This window comes from Trichoplusia ni, chromosome 18, assembly GCF_003590095.1.
Source record: "Trichoplusia ni isolate ovarian cell line Hi5 chromosome 18, tn1, whole genome shotgun sequence".
NCBI classification, from domain to species: domain Eukaryota; kingdom Metazoa; phylum Arthropoda; class Insecta; order Lepidoptera; family Noctuidae; genus Trichoplusia; species Trichoplusia ni.
Genome location: NC_039495.1, coordinates 3,297,135 through 3,315,170, shown reverse-complemented (window position 1 = coordinate 3,315,170; position 18,036 = coordinate 3,297,135). Strand labels below are relative to the sequence as shown.

The window sequence follows — 18,036 nt, the reverse complement described above, 5'->3', positions numbered from 1 at the left end:
GGTGGGGTTGGTACGTTGAATTACTGCCGTGTCAATCAATAAACATGATAAGTGCGGGAGTTTCGTGCTACCCGATATGCAAACAGGATTACACGGCCGCACGAACTCTACACGCCTTGAATCGATTAGCCGATTATACGAATCGATTGCTAATGTTAATTATTTTAGCGCGACAATGCCGACAACACTAGCCTATGTCTGTACTGTCAGTGGTGCATAGACTATGGGCTCCTAGTCTATGCTGCAGTGTCCATTGATGATTGAGTTAGGTAATCGCTTGTACGTGTTCGTACGTGTAATGCAATGTATGTCAATCCGGACTAATTTGGAACTAGCTGTGTAGATCAACACAGAGCGTAGTTAATCGTCTGTCAAAGTACATGATGAGAGCATTGGTTGGTGATGACTGTTTATCATAAATTAATATGCTGTTTATCATAAATTAATATGAAAATAGAATTAGTAGATCAATAGGCTAACAAAAAATGACTGAGTTTTGTTCAGTTATAGTCGATTTAAGCTCAATTCATGAATCACATTTAAACTAACCACATTAAACTTTTAATTAAAGTAAGTAACATACCTAAAACTGTTACTAAAACCCCCTTTTAAAAACAGATTTCCAGTACATTTTAAAGTGAGTCACCGAGTGACAAACATACAGCCGTAGCGATTCACTTCACAGCGGTTGATATTAGTTAATATTCATTAGTAAGGGAGGTCAGATCGTCTAGATAAGCTGCAGTTGTTATTAGTAACGCTTTCAAGGGGTTTATACCGTCCCCAAGTATTTAACGTTGTGGTACACGAATAACTTATAATCTGAACTATTATGGACAATGGAAAAATACTTGATGCAGAAAAAAACAACTTTTAATACTATGAAAATACATTAAAATGCATTATTGACAGTTCGTTGACTTAATTGACAAGATTTTGTCAGTCAAAATGACAGTTTTAAGTGACGTTGACACTTTCATTCTAAAGGCCAATAAACGGAATATTTTATTTTTAATTGACATCGACGGTAAAAGGCTTCCTATTAACTATTTTTAAAACGGAAACTTTGATCGAATTCTGTTACTCTACAATATACACACTCATAAAAAAAGAAATGGCCCTTTGAATTAATTAACGCGCTACCTAAGTGAAAAAAAAATTGAACTGTCAATTTTAAAAATCGAACGTCTTGCCGTGAGCGGCGTGAGCTTATTTATGTTTGCAGTTTGACAGCTCGCTTTTTTTTTAAATAGAACCTAAGGTGGGTTTGTATAAGGATTAGTTTATTTGAATATTTGATTATTCAATAGATATTGGTAAGTTTGTCATCGATAGTGATCTTCGGTCGCGTGCCGCTCGCCCGTTCTCCCCTACCACAGTGGCTAACAACTTTATTTTTCGACAAAATCCTAAAATATGTCTACGTCGGAATATAATATAAATTAACTGTATATTAGAATTGTAAATTTGCCGTGTCGCTAAGTGGTTTGTGTCGTGTACTTGTACGTTTAAAATTGGCGGGTAATTGAAAACGTTGAAGGGATTGTTGACTAGTGTTGGGCTAGCGACAGCTAATGGAGTGCCAACGACAGATAACTAACCTCTTTACACCATTTTAAAGCAAATCCTTAGAAATATTAGTCATGTCACAGGAATCAATTTTCTTTTCAGTTTTTTTTAGACTAGAGATGTCGTCATATATTTTTAATGCAGGACACATCTATCGATAAAAAGATAATGTTTAAGCAATAATAAAATGTAAAGTGACCTCTGTTATAAAAACTAACATAAAAGATTTTTAATATCTATTAACGAAATCGCTCCTATAATACTTTCCATGCAAGCCAGAGTATCATTATAATGATTTAGTAAACCATTAAAAACTATTTTACGACTATCCAAAGACTTTACAATATCCGAACGAATACACGCCGCAAACATTTTTATCACTGTTGTAAATAAAAAATACCCTCAAATTCTAAAATATATCGGAGGAATCTGAATACAGACACCTTTTCACTCCCCTACACCCCCGACAAACTCTATTAGAAATGAATAAGGTTTAAATTTGTCTGTTTGTTAGCCATCGGGATGTAAATTAAGAATTGGCGCCAATAGTGAACCGAACAGTAAAAATCTATCGTGCATCAAAAACGTTGGGTTTCGTGACACAAAAGTTCGCCAGTAGTCAATCGATGCCTTTTAGTTTGACGTTTTTTTTCACTAACTTTCTAACTTAATTATTTATTCACATGCAACGGATAAGAGAAAAACAAGGGTTTGATTCGATTAGAGTTATTTTAACCTCTCTATTTGAATACATTTATGAGCTAATCTATAAAAAAGAGGTTTAATATTGTGAAGACACTTAATGATTTAAAAAAAGTATCATGATCAAAGATTTGCAATTCTAATTTTAAAAATGTAAACCTGGCAATCAAATCGAGAATAACAATCGCCAGTGCAGTGCAATAAAAAAGTAAGACTAAACAATGAGTAAGACAAAATGACTTCGAAATTCAAAATGAATCAATTCCCACCGCGCGCGTTCTGAACGTTCCATTTCTAAATACCTTCCCCTTCCGTGTTCCTTTTGTTCCGTATCGACACCGAACTTTGTGCCAGATATTATCTAGTCATGTTCGGCCATTTTAGTTTTTTATTTTCACTTTTTAAATCTGTTGCGGTTCTTCGTTTGTGCTCTTTGAACTACGCTCGACGTTCTGCAATTCGATTATTTCATTTCTGTTCTTTGATTGATGGGTTTTGTTTTCACTTTTTGCGAAGCGGCGCGGTTTTCGAACGTGTGCTAAGTGCCCTTTTGTCGTATTGGTTTAAAACGAGTGTTCTTTTATTGAATGGATTTAAATTTTTATACGCTGTGGTGTTCGATTTGTGGCAGTTGACTGTTTTTTTGAAATAGTTTTTAAAGTTCGAATGTGTGGTCGGCTATTAATATATCTGTAACACCATATCCAAGGAGCATGTTGGTAATATTTTATGAGATATAGTATCTTCGTGTTTATAGGCACTAAAAGCTGTCTTTACCTCATAATGTAGTCGACATGGTTCTCGATTATTACTATAAATTACGTGTATTAATAAAAAGCATCCATCCTAACACCAAGCATGTTCAGTTCATCAACAAAAAAACTTTAAACCAATTACTTGACCGAACGACAAATAACGGTTATCATTCCAATAAAAATGAATTCTAGGAAATGATCAATTTCAATTTCACTTGCGATAAGGTACATCACTTTTTAACGTTCTACTATCACGATAGTGACGCGCCATTCGATTATTAAATGCTCGATTATCGATACAGTTGTATCGAGTTGCGTGTGTGTTTATCACAAGCAGGTGCGGTGGTAAATTTCTTTTTCACTCGCTATTATGTTATTGTCATAGTATTCTTTATTAAAATTGTATAAAGTATAAATATTGTGTGTCGTTTTGGAAAGGTCTCGGAGTGTCTCTACGCAGTAATGTCGAGCATTCATTGATATTTACGTTGGTTTTTAATAGGCCAATAATGTTTGTTGGTTATGCGAAATCGCGAGGAACAAGTACAGAAATAAGTAGATATTTGTACACGCATTTTCATAAGATATCTTCAATCGGAATTTAAAATACTGAAGCACCGTTCAAATGTCAAAAACGCTTTTGTCAACTGTTCTTGTGAGATTATGTTTAATAGTTTGATGCTTTTCATAATGTTACCTACTTGATAATGTGAATTTATTATTAAAACGCATTTCTCATTTTTTTTCTGAATTCTCAGATTCGATCAATCTTAGGCAGGTACTTTTAGATGGGCCTATATTAGGGCCTATACAAGTCAAACTCGAGGTGGCCTTATTATGAACATTATCAGAAAATATTAAAGAGATGAGAAGAATGTAAAATATGGAGAACATGCAATAATAGGTGTAACTATCGGAGTTAATAATTAATAACAATTACTGGAGCTTGTTGAACGATCAGAAAAAGCATTGTCATGAATGAGTCAAGTTGAAAAAATGTACTGGAAAGCAGAAAAGTGTTAGGAAATATTATTGTTAGAAATTTTTATCTAGTGTTTGTGTGGTTTTGTAAGTAGTTGTTTTAGTGCAGTATTAGGAATATAGTATTGAAAACACGTGAGAGAAAAAATATGTGAAAGAAAAATACATTGTATGAAACATAAAACACCAAAGTTTTTTTTCAAAGTCGGTTAAAACACAGTAAACATGTCCCAAGAGGTTGTCATCAGCGTTCATTAATTACAAAAATTATCGCGTATTTGAACAGGTAATTAATTAAATATGAGTAATGTTCAGTGCATTATTGCATTTCCAATTGCTGTTTATGAACGCATTTGTATGCAAAACGGCCATTGGTAGGCGAGAGTGTTAAAATTTAATATGCCGCAGTTATATCGTCGGCGTAGGGGTTTTACTTTCAAAAAATTCGCTTCGGAAACTTAGATTTTTACTATTTTTTGGTTGACGCAATGCTGCATGCATATCTGTAAATAAATTTTCATTAAGACTGGAAAGAAATACGTACTGTTTTTTTTTTTAATAAAAGTAGGTACAAACATCAAGATTACAAATTTTATTAATCGCTTCAAAATAAATGCATTTTTAATTTTAAATCTCAACTGTACTTCTTTAAAACGAAATTCAATATTAAAAAAAAAACTTTTTTTCTTTTTACACTTTTGTATTCGACTGCACATACAAGCTTGACACGCGACGCTACGTTCTATATTACTCATGACACTACGTGATCGATTGCGTTTTATCTAAGGATCGAATCTATGACCCACTGTTACTAGGCTGTAATTAAAGGCTGAAGAAAAACTACCCACCTGGACTTCAGCCTACACGCCTTTGTATTAGTTCCAGTACTTAGCTTTTTCGCTTTTACGACTAGTTCTTGTGTTAACAAGAATAGGTTATTAAAATATAATACGTGTAAGCATAGCTCCTACAAGGGTATTTATTTTTTATATTAATAAAAGTTTTTTTTGTGGGATAAAAATAAATGTTGATTAGATCTTGTATTTTATTTGAATTGTCACAACGACAAACGGTTACGTTTTCTTAACGGATGCGTTGTGACTGTTCTAAGGTACATGGTTTTTTTAAGGCCAATATAATCAATAAAGACTTTTGTTGAATTGATTGTATTGGCTCTCGAAACTCATATTTTCTTTATATCCCTGATGGAAACAGAATCTCATTTCGATAAACAAACATTCACATAAGCCCTCAAAAAGCGACACTTCTAAATCACCCAACAAAATGAACTAACTAACCAAAAAAATAATTATAACACTAAATATACACTGGGGTATAGTTATTGGTTAATTTAAAATTCATTTAAAACTTAACGTGGTGTTACTGACATAATGGTGTAGTTAAAAACTCAATAGAAAGGGGAAGACGACTGTAAAAATTTTGTTTATGACCAAAACACGATGGCCGAAATGGATATTGAACTTACAATGATGTAACAAATAAGATAGATGAGGAACAAGAGTCTTTGGATATCATAATTAAGAAAGGATGTGATGAAAGAATCAAGATAATACAAAGACTTGACAGTGCTTTACTCGAAGTTAGAGTTAATGAGTACCAGTTAAGGTGATATGTACCTACGAGACAATTTGTCTAGAAAATTTGACCCACGCACAAAAATAAATTAAACATAGATAGAGCGTTTAGCTCTTCAAATTTCTTCTTTTAATGTTTTCTTATAACGTGTTTCTCAAAAAAAATTGTGATTTTTTATGACTTTTTCAAGGAAAACGGATTCGGTAGGTACACCTACTCGGCTATACTATTAATATTATTCTTTAGCTAATATCGAAACTGAATAGACACTAATTTATGATAAAGAAAAGTTCATAAACACCGTCAAAATATAAAGTTAAATGCGCATCAATCCCTAAACACTGGAACACTGATATTTTCACACATAAAACAAATGCAGTGTTTCAATAAATCCATGGCTTCCCCATATTCCCCATCAATCGGGGTAATATGTCATTACACCCTCGCGTGGGACGGTATATTTTGGGACAGACAGTTTCAACAGCGGCGGAACATCAATAAAGACAACTGTATCTTGGTGACTTTATTATTTATCTAGTTTATTGTGAAGTTATTAAGGTTTTTGTAACCTATGAAACTTATGTAGAAGTAATAGAACAATTTGGGGCACTAGCAGAACAAAATTAAAAGTTGAATTCAGGATTAAAAATGAATGGAATCTCTTTGTTGATTAAACCATGACGGACTTAATACATTTGTTTTTAATCCAAAAGATTTAAAATTAAAACATAATCTCAAATGTGTGATCACATTATTTGATAAAATACTTCTGCCTCTTCCATTACATCCAGGTATGACTAGTACAATACCTACTATATCCATCAGATGCAACATCGAATCAGTTAATAATTCTCCTAGAATTATTATCGACACAGATTGGCTCGGTCTTGCGACACTGACAAACAGACACTCTATACATCTTGCTACATATGTAGCAGATGATATAACGAACGGCAGGTGACTGAAAGGTTTATATTTAGACGTGATTTACAGGCAAACATATTGATAACTATATTAATACACCGAATGGTCTAACTAAATCATATGAATCTGGGGCTGTCTCAAGATAACGTATTGCCCTGTAATTGGGATTTGGAGGTCAGATAGGCCGTTGCGGAATGAGAGTCAGGTGAAACTAACTTGGGTTCTTAGACAAAGGAATCAGTTATTGAAAAAGAAAATGGAAATTATTGTTGATGTATCTTTTGCCAAGAATGATTCTATTGACGTTTATTCATTCATGTTGGAATGGGTAAACTTGGATTCGAAAATGGAGCAATAGTGGTGATCAAAACTCACTCTTTCTCTAGATACTGATGATCATCGCTTAGCAGGCAGACATTTATTTCATTTAAAATTTGTATTATACATTCTTCAATGAATATTTATTTTCTCACCATCAATATCATTATACAACATCTGACATTTGTGCCTGGCTTAAGATCAAAACTATTGACTATTGGCAGTACTTCGTGTATTGCACAATTATTATCACAACTGCTAAACTTGTTTAGTTTAGAGCTGTTATTTTAACTAGTTAGTGTTTTGTTTGGACTCCTGCCCGATACATCAAGTCCACATCTTGTATATTTGACGTCACGTTTGTGTGATTTGCTATCGACAGGGCTTCTATTTCTTTAGCACTAAGATTGTTATTTGCATTTACGTTTATGTTTAATTGTAACACAATAGCTGTTGTAAAGTTCTTATTATCATTGAATCTTGTTGTTTTTTTTTAATAGGTTTAAGACATGAGGATGGTATCTTAACCTTCACATTTTTACCGACTGCCCGTGCTAATGGAGTTTTGCTGTGGTTGGCTGACGTCTCACCAAATTCAAGTTAACTTAAACTTTTTACAGATAAAATGCTGATTGTTTGTTCTTGAAAACTGTGTTATTGGATAACACAGTATCCCAGAGAGACTATATAATCGAAGTCAATTTTAAAGCTGAAACAACTTCTTTATTTGTTCAGAGTTAAACTAACCAATTTTATAACCATCAAAGCATCGAACATGTGGCGAAATCGGTGCCTCCGATGGCTGAAAAAAAAAAGAAAAATGTATTTGTCTCTCTTTCCCACGTATAGCTGTGTCTCCGTCTATATGCACATGTGTTTAAAGGATGGGATCAATGAATATTCTTTTTTATTATTAACGGGTTACTGAGAAATTATTGGTGTGATTATAGTTTATTTGTTTTATATGTTTATTTATATGAAGCGAAGATTTAAAGACTACATCAGATACACGCCTTGTCTAATACACTGTTTGTATTATTACGACAGTATACCGCTAAAGGGTAGTGTTTTGAGAGAAGTAACTCATGATAGATGCTTTCAATTAGATCTTTGTAAAATAAGCTTTTTATTATATAGCGACCCTTATCAATGACATTGTCTTTCATTAGAAAATTTAATAGCCTTCCTTTTCAATTTAAAGTTCTATTTTATACAGCAAGGTGTATTAATATATTAATTGAGAAAAGTATCAGTATGTGTCTGTCAGTCGTCTAATACTCGTCATAAGTTTGAGATCTATAATTTTTACTTAACGCTGTTACTGAGATGAATTGAAAATACAAACATAATGCCTACACTCGCAAAGAAAACGAAGCAAGTTTTTTATTTCAGATCTAAACTGATATTAAAAGTAAGTTAGTTCCACGTCACCAACATAAACTTTCCTATAAAAACTATTAGTAAACAATTATTATGTAACATTGAATTATCGGAATTATACTAACAACACAGTATCAATGACATATGAATAACAAACTTTGTCTCGAACAAATTAAACTGTCTATTATTAAAAAAACATTGATCGTGTCAAATTTCGCTAATCACCATTTTCTTATCAAGTGATGTATTGGCATATTTTCTCACGGTTGCTGCATTGGAAATTGAACTGTATTGTAGAGTGTTAAGTGTAGTTATTGATTGGGGAGCTTGATTGAGGAAGTAAGTGTGGTGTTTGGAATAAGCGGAAGCGATTAGGATTTTTTGTGTCGTGCTTTATCACGCTTTGTTTCTTTTTTTGTAATCCTTGCTTTTTTCATATTGGGATAGGTAAAAAAGGTATCTCAAAACTAATATATGTGAAGATTGAAACCTGAAAGATAACTATTCGACTAGAAGATTCGAAAGATCCTTTTAACATTTGACTCAAGTTATCAGTTTCTAGAAACTACAAGAAATTTCTCAATGCAGTAACAACATTTCCTCATAAATTATGAGGAAAGGTATTATAAATCGTAATACCTTTTAGCAAACAGCACTTGTAATTATTCTGCAACAACCTTACCCTCCATCGCTATCTCTCCCGCTTCCGCCTATATCTTAGACAACACGGTGTAACATATCACAAACAAACGCAGTCACAGGGCGTGAGTGACAATTAAAGGTGTATTATTACTGTCCCATGAATGACTAGCGGTCTTCTGGAAACATCCGTTGATAAAGCTGTTTATCAATAAGATGATGTACCTGAGATGAAGCAATTTTAATACTTCTAACACTTTTTCAAGAAGGAGTGGGATTCTACTTGCATCGCCATAAGAAGGTGGAAGTTGTGATCTTCTGATAGAACTGAGGTAAAATACTTTAGATTTTTAGAGAAATAATTATAATTTTACAACAATCTGGGACCATGAGGCCCAGGACGGAGAATTGTGGAAAGATTTGGGAGAGGCTTTTGCCCAGCAGTGGGACACAGAGGGCTAGATAAAATAAAAAACAGTCGAGAGTTGAACCCAAGACAGCCATATCACCGTTATTTTTTTTTTGTAATAGAACAAATATAAAAACCCTTGTTACTTATTCCATACTTAATTAAACTTCATAAGTACTTAGGTATGGTACTTAGAGTGAACAATAAAATATCTCGCAAGTTCCCACAAACATCCTGTTGAGATCTATAGCTGATATTTATTGATCTGCGCAGGAGTCGCGTTGCGGCTCCGCTTACCGTCCTGCAGATAAACTTAAAGTAAACAATATTGGACGCTGTATCACTTACAGGGTGTTGCGAAGACAGCGAATTGTGAATGTAAAAAAAATGTAGCAAAAAAACGTATATTTTTGTATACAAAAAAAGTTTGGCTGTAAACTCGAGTGTGGTGTAAAGAGGGTCAATAAATACTTATTTTATTTCTATATTTTTCTATCACACTTATAATGGAAAGAAAATTAATTATCATAGCATGTTCTTTGGCTTTTTTATTAGAAAAATAAGTTTTTTTTTACACATGTTACATTACTACTCAATAAAAGACTATTTATAAATATCAAATAAAAATAAACTGAAAACCAGTTTTACGACATTTATCATAAATATTTACTTACAATTCGTATCGAAATTCATTAATTGCGTTTAAAAGCATTTGATAGCGAATTACTCGAGGAATCTGCGGGAAATGTCTGTATGTATGTTTGTTTAAAACATTCCGTATTCCACTGGTATAATTTTGATGGTTTTATTACAAGAAATTCCTGTGAAAACGTATGTGATTTAACTAATTAATGAAAGTTATTCCTCGGGCGGTTCCAATGGCTGATTTGTTTTATTTTTAAAACATAGAACGTTTCATTCAGATTAGTGAAGACGTTTTTATTTCAGTTGTGACGTTGGTGAGTAGTTACATACATGCGATATGTGTTTTTTTTCTCTCAGTAATCTTTTATAGTTTTGAACTAAAACTGTTTATGGTTTAATAAATTGGGTGAGTTATGTGGGTGACCGTTTTTTTTTTGTAAAAAATCGCTATTTCTTTGGATATGTGTCTGAATGTTTTATACTAAGTCGTTCTCTAATTTTTTTTAAATTAAAATGTTATAGTGTTCTTCAACAAATAAACTTAAGACTACATTTAAAATAATCAATAGCCAACACTATACCTAAAGCCTGACAAAAAAAAATGCCAAACCAAAAACCAATCACCCTGTATAACACTAATAATGACGTAAGAAATCGAACGATATGGGAGCACCCCGGCCGGCCGCGTCCCACGCGTACTGGACGCTGCTAACCGTACCTCGTAGTACTGTCAGCAAAACAATCAGTACCTATACCATCACGACGGGATTCCCCGAAAAGGTGGGCAGAGGTACTTCTAAGTGTTACGGACAAAATAGTAGAATTATAATGAAATAATTTGCTAACTAATCGGAACATATATTTTTTGCCGGCTGCCAAGGAAAGGTGTTTTTTTCTTTTTATGATTAATAAAAAAAATAGCCTTAGTACGAGATAGGAATTAAACAGGTTTTATATTTGCTTACTGTATCTCAATTTAACTCTTAATTATAACAGAAATAATTTTAGTAAGTACTGAAATAATTATTAACCAAAGTACGTGTAAAGTGATCTCCTGACAACAAGTCGAGGACACCATAAATAAATATGTTACACACTGTATGATACAAAAGTACTTATGTTAAATCAATTAACAATATCTGTGAACATCGTTCCAAATAACTATTACTGTATACAGATGTAATTAACTAGAATAACAAGTGTTTTCTTTAACTTGTGATAATTACCATTGTTGTCAAAATGATGTATTGTTGTCAATTCTGCTGTATTTTTTTTTCATTTTTGTTACCTCGGACGTTCAGACTGCAGTAACCGATTTTGTAAATATTTTTTTATTAAACGTGAAATATCTGCCAATTGGTCCCATAAAGCTTTTGAATTGAAGGTAGTCGTACGCATTTGTTGGTAAAACCATATTATAATCGCTTAGAAAATAATTGAGCTTTGAGTATAGACACTATGCTAGCTCTTTCCAGAAGATTTTGATTAAGAAAAATCTAGATCTTTTTTTAAATAAATGACAAATAAATAATTATTCTTTTATATCGATTATACTATTGAAAACTTAAAAAGAACCTGTATGTTCATTGTCCTATGACAGACAATTCACCAAACCGATCAAAACACAATTTCGTTTACGGTAATCTTAAACTTCAAAAAAGACTTAATTTACTTAAAAAAAAATATATCAGACAAGGCATGCAGAACAAAACCAGAAGCAATCCAATACGTTCGATAGAACTTTCACGAAGTTTATTGAAGATACGTCACAAAAGCCATTTTTACATAGCTAGGAAAAAATTAAACACTATAGCAAATCAAATTACAAAACTGTAGGTATCAATTGATAGGTATTATATAATTATAGTTTGAAAACAGTGACACACGTCACGTTTTTTTCTTTTCAGGTCGAATTTCAGCATTCTTGATGTGTATTATTCTTTTAATGTATTTTTGTAGGTATTAATTATAAATGCAAACGGCGTTAATTGAAATCCAATTTCTGTTCTTTGCTTAAGTTTATGTACAAGCAAAACTGTGAAAAATAGTAAGTGTCATAATAAATTTCTATCAGGCCCGAAAATTCAATTTCGTATGTGTGAAATGAAGATAACCTTATTTCAATTTACTGTTTTCAATAGCGCCGTAAACTATAAGTTCTAACTCTTTAAAAGTAAACCCATGCAAGAACCATTTATTTTAAAAATAAAATCTAAAACATAAAAATCTACAGGTAAATCTTTTAGGAAACGTGTGATTTTTTTCTCTTAACAATTAATTTCAATTGAGTAAATAAAATTACTTTATTCTGATTTTATAAATAATTATATTTCTTAATACCTTCTCATATCATTTAAAATTGGTTCTAAACTTTATTATAATATAAATATTGTTATTTGATTTTTTACGGACTTAGCCCATACGTAAGAGTAAAAGATAAATTATTGTCTTTCATGCTCCCCTATCATATTCGATGCGGTGAGTGAGGGGAAAAGATAAATCCTTTTAAAGACGAAGTTTCTTTTACAGTTCAATCAAATATTGGTCACGTATTTTTTAAGGAAATTGTTCTAAATTAAACATTTAATATATTTTACTCAAATAAGTTTTTTTTACTAGCCATTCTGTGTATTTCTTTCCGCTCTCCATCCATCTCTCAGTAATGTTACATTTAGTTAAATGAAAATCCAATCATAACGATCTCCAACAAAATATTTTAATTTAATACAATTTACTCATAAAAAAAATCTCTCGTCAATTAAAAACATAAGAATTCGTAATTGTAATTTCAATCTCTAACCCAATTACAAGACTGTCAATAAGAAATTGTAAGCTGATTAACGCTAAAACAAGTGCGTTCATATCCCATTCATTCGAGTTATAAAAATATTTTCACACGACGAAAAAAAGACAAATACGCCACCCTAACAATGGAAAAATCTCACATTATCACGTATTTACGTTATTCGATTCACTGTTAATCGATACTGTTTAGAATCGATTAGTTTTTTCTGCAACACTAATTGGCATTACTGTAATTGATATTGTTGTAGAACACCTGTGTTGCGACTTTGTTTAATATTCATTATTATACCTACGGCGTTGAGGGTACTTTGAATATTGTAGTTTTTGCTAGCAAGTAGCATAATATGAACGTACAACTCAATAAAATGCAACCTAGAATGACTTATTCTATTTTGTACTAACAAAGAATTAAATGATCAATTTTTATTTTATTTGATCAAATTATAATTATTTGAATTTTATTTTATTTTAACTCAAATTATAAAACGAAATTTATAATAAGAATTTATTATTTGAGAGTCATTCTGTAACAATAATTTGCGAATAAAATAATTAAAATTACAATTACAGAGATATAGATATTATAAATTATAAAATTAAAGCCCGGAAACAGTTCTGTTTAATTCAACAGTTAAGCCGTGAGGTCAACGACCCGCGAACGCCATCTGTACGAGAACCATTAAAGTTACTTAATTTTGGTACATTCTCTATTTTTATAATTTTAACATTAATTATAATCATAGTACAATGATTTTTCTTTTTTTGTTTAACTTTGAAAGAGGTAGGTGGTTTTGACATTTATAATTAATCATAAATAATATTTTTAAATGTTTTGACGGTTAAATAAATATAACGCAGTTAAATATTTTTCTTTTAGAAGTAGGTGTGATTATTTTACTATTCGGGTGTTGTGTGATTTTTTATGCCGACTTAACCTGCCGGTTTTCTCATCTCGTAGTTAAACTCTAGTTAACTTATATCGAAGGAAAATATTACTTTAATATTGTCCTACACTACAACACTTTAATCTAATGCATGTCCGAGTAAATCTTTACAAAATATTTATTTTCTAGTCCACTATTTTAATTTTTACTGAAACAGGTAATTCCATATTTTTGTCACACCTGCTGCACTGGTAATTATAATCTCTTTGGTTGTAGACAAGACAGTCACTCTTATCTAATTTCATTCGATTTTTAAATAGACTTATTTTTATAACTTATAATTTTCTCACAAAGTAATTTTATTTAAATCGGAATAGAAATTAAAATTAGGTTCCCAATTTATAACTTTTGAAACTAAAATTTAAATAAATAAATATTATTACTCAAATAATTATTTGATGAACAAAAACGAGGATTCGAAATTTAACCTTAGAATATAAGGTAGGGTAAGAGCTCCAACAATCGGCCAATCAATCACAGAATCTTTTGTATCGCCGGCAAAATACCGTCGCGTCGCGAAACAGATAATTAAACTTTCGATTGCTTGTGATCTGATCATTTGATTTACCGATCGGATCCATTCTGCTCTATTTCTAACTTTTTATTTTCTAATGAGAAACGCATTCTCAGCCGGCGAAGCTGAATTTTATTTTTCGAACTAATTTATTGTTTCGATTTTTCCCTGACATTTTTTGTTGTTGCAATGAGATTCGTCGAATGTTTTTTTTTTCTATAATTTATTTGTCATTCGGTCTTGGCCTGTGATCTGAATATTTTCAGAGTTGTTTCTGAGAATTTACTCCGTTTTCCATTTGGCCTAATATCTTGTTAGAACTTGGAAACAAATTTAAAACAGTCACAACTTTTTGTCTTATAAGATTTTTTGTCTCATTAACACTTAAATATTTGTCTGACTATCCACTCTACTCTATGAGAAATAAAAATCACACTTTTCCTAAATATTTACACAATAAATAACACTAATTAACACTTACGTGTACTCTCAGATGAGACTTGTAAAATCACAATAATTTTCAATGTACGTCCACATAACACTCTCAAGTCAAATAAATTCACAAGAACAGTTTATCGAAATTATCGTTTATTATCACACGCACTAGTAACAATAAAGTTACTGAATAAAAGCGAAACACAGTCAGCTACGCCCAAAATAATCTTAAGTCCGAGCGAAAACAAAACAAAAACATGACACAGTGTACACAAAACTCAAGTTCACAAACGGCCGATTTAACGGAGAAAAAAATTTAAATAAATAAAAATGAGTGTACGATTATCGACAGTTTACAATCACAATCGATTATCGGAGGAACGGTTTCGATCCGATTAGTTATTATTACGTAAGGTGACGGCGAGCGCGGCGCGGCGTGCGGCGTGGCGGGCGCGCGTCGTTGGCGCGACACACGACTGCAGTGCGATCCTTCGGACGAAGCCCCACCAACACTACGCGCATCTGAGGCTCACTCCTTGGCGCGGCCCCGCCCAGTGGGACGCCACTCGGTAGCTAAGATGACCGTCTCCCTCTTTATCACTCGCGCTCTATTCCACGCTTCTCGTCTCTTTCGCTCGCGGCGACAGTGGGGCGCGCCAATAGGATCGGTTCGGCGGATCGAGTCGAGACGATGAATCGAGATGTGTACTTAGGTATCACTGCACAAGTCCTTTTGTTGTAGTCGATAATAGGATGCGCTTTTTTTTGCGGCGCGATCGACTGCCCGCTTCTTGGACCGCACGGCGGCTGTTTGTGTTGGCACGCATTTGTTTACATTTACTCTGTAGCTCCCACTTGCGACCATAACAAACACTCTTAAATGATTTTTTCTGTACGTAAAAATGTATTGATCAGATTTTCTTACTAAAAGCATTATTACACACGTAAAACACTCAAACATTTAACTCTAACATTTTTTCCTTTAGTCTTATTTAAAAAACAGTTATTCAAACTTCAATAGCAACTTTAATGATGGTTGAAAAGAATAAGAAAGGGGTCCCCGGTATCGGAATCACCTTGAAATGATCGAAAGTGCATGAACAACTGTAAGGGCAAGACGTAGGGTGCTGGTCTGATCGGCGGCAGGGGTGGGTGAACTCGGTAGGGCGTCAATGTAGGTCAGTTTTTGTTTCGCGCCACCCGAAATTCGGTTACTAGGTTTGTTCGTGTAACGTTTGGGTATTAATCTGTAACGGGGCCGATAATTGGGGACTTTACCACACTTTCTTGTAGATCGTAAAAATAAATGATGATTTTTTTTTATAAGAATTGTTCCTATTTAAAAGGCTTTGACTTTGAAATTCAACAAATAATTTCGAACACAGATTTTTAATAATTCTGATTATATTTAATTCAGTTCAGAAGTTAAGTATGAAATTAATGACTCTCAATTTGTTGTTTGGCACTTTATACAGAGAGAGTACCATCACAATACATTGCGTACCAATTTTTCATCTACGTTATTTCCTACATACCAATTTATATTAAAGGCAATAAAAACTAAACTAGTTACCAACACAACATTATCACACGCACTTAATTACCAGAGCGAAAATGTTAATAAGCCTGTTGCGCTCCCCTCCCCGAGAGATGGCGTTGTGCGGCGCTTTTCCCTATTTCCACGGCATTTTCCGACTGCTATCCACGACAACGATTGAAATCTCTCAAGTTAAGTAGCGTGGTTCGTTTAGAAGTCGAATTTCAACTTAGATTTGAACCATAAATGATAGTTTTTTGTGCTGAAAAATAGATTAAGTTTCATAATGGGCTGAATTGCATATAAATGGTTGTAATTAGTGTGTTAATTGAATATGTTTGTAGAAATGGTTTTCAATTCTTGGTAGTTTTCGAAATGCGTCATGAGTTTTATGACCGTTTTATTCTCGTGAGTCTAATAGTTTTGGGAAAAGAGAGTCATCTAATTTAGGTATAGAATATGTGCAGTTTTGAGGAAACTGTGATTTTAAGAAGTCGTATGGTTATGTACCAAATGAAATAATTGTATAGGAGTTAATTGTGAGTATGTTATTATAGTATACCTTAGTCATCACAAACTGCTATTTGAAGTAGGGATAAGAAATGTACACGGTTGAAAAAAATTTTTTTTTTACTTTTTTCAAAAAGTCTATTGAACAGTTTCTTTTGAGAGAAGTCTCAACTGCAAGCAGAGTCCAATACGCATTCCCTATGTTTCTTTATCAAAGGCAAGTTGGGTCAGCTTCTAGTCTAACCAGATTCAATAAAATTTCTTTTAAATAGGGGAGGCGTAGAAGACTGCGCTCAGTGCAAGATTAAACGCTTCCGTATACATTACATTTTAATATTCTTGTGACTGTTTTAATTGCTCACCATTTGCTATTAATGTTAAACAAGTAGAAAATATATCAATAGTTTTAAATTAGCTTAGCACGCCAGAGCATCCATCTCACATAAATACAATCTCATTACTTTAAACTTCATATTTAATAGAATGACTTGCCTTTTCGACAAGTGATGTGACTTTGTCTTGTCAGTTCAATACATTTGAGAGTACGATGAGTCTTAGCGCAAAAATGAATGATGTACGGTCCCATAGGCGTCTTAATATCAACCTCTTTTTCTTTACATAAACTCTCCCCATTTCCTCCGAGTTTTTACTCCCATTGATTTAACGATTCCGCCTTGAATAGTATCGTTTAAATATTGTAAGTAAAGCAACAATGGCCGATTGTAAACAAGTAAGGGTGTCTCTCCGATATTAAAAACATCTGTTTCGATCCCTTCGTAAAGGGTTAGAGAGAATTGTTGTGGACATTCCTTGGCTATTTTTTGTTTTAACATTTTTGCGGAGGTGAATTTTTTGGGGAATTGTTTTGGTTTGTTAAAGGGGTAGATCTGGTTAATTCTGTGAGAAATTTGATTTCGATAAATTAATCGGTTTTATTTTAAGGTATGTTTGGGTGGTGTAACAATTTGGCATATCCTTTTTAGAGCTAGTTGTTTCCCAAAATATGGGTTGTGAAAATGTAGCGTGAACATTTAGCGTTTTACTTTTTTTTTTAATCTACTCTTAGTTACTAATCGAAATAAAACGATTATTTTCAAGTTTCAAGCATTTTACTTAAAAAGGCGATATGTTCTTGTAATATTTGTTACTACAAAAATAACCGAAAAATCGTACTAAAAACATCAAATCATATCAGATCCACAATAAACTTTCATTCAAATCGAGATCCGAACGCCAAAAAGCAGAAAAGTAAAGAAAAAAAAGTATCCCTTCTTATGCAAATATTTTCTTAAAATTTACGTTTGATTTTAGCGCCCGTCGCGTCCAAGTGTTGCGTTATTAATTATTAATTTCCAAATGATTTATTAGCATTT

General features: G+C 32.7%; 1 protein-coding gene across 6 annotated transcripts in view; it reads right to left on the bottom strand.

Moving 5' to 3' along the window:
- The window catches only part of LOC113503083 (homeobox protein cut), a 133,022-nt gene extending 116,733 nt beyond the window's left edge, over positions 1-16,289 (bottom strand). For 4 of the 6 annotated variants that reach the window (XM_026884886.1, XM_026884888.1, XM_026884895.1 and 1 more), the window contains exon 1: positions 14,663-16,289. The gene's annotated coding sequence lies outside the window, so the exon portion shown is untranslated. The remainder of the gene's footprint in view (positions 1-14,662) is intronic. The other 2 variants (XM_026884887.1, XM_026884890.1) reach the window with 1 other exon arrangement.
- Positions 16,290-18,036: the final 1,747 nt, after the last annotated feature.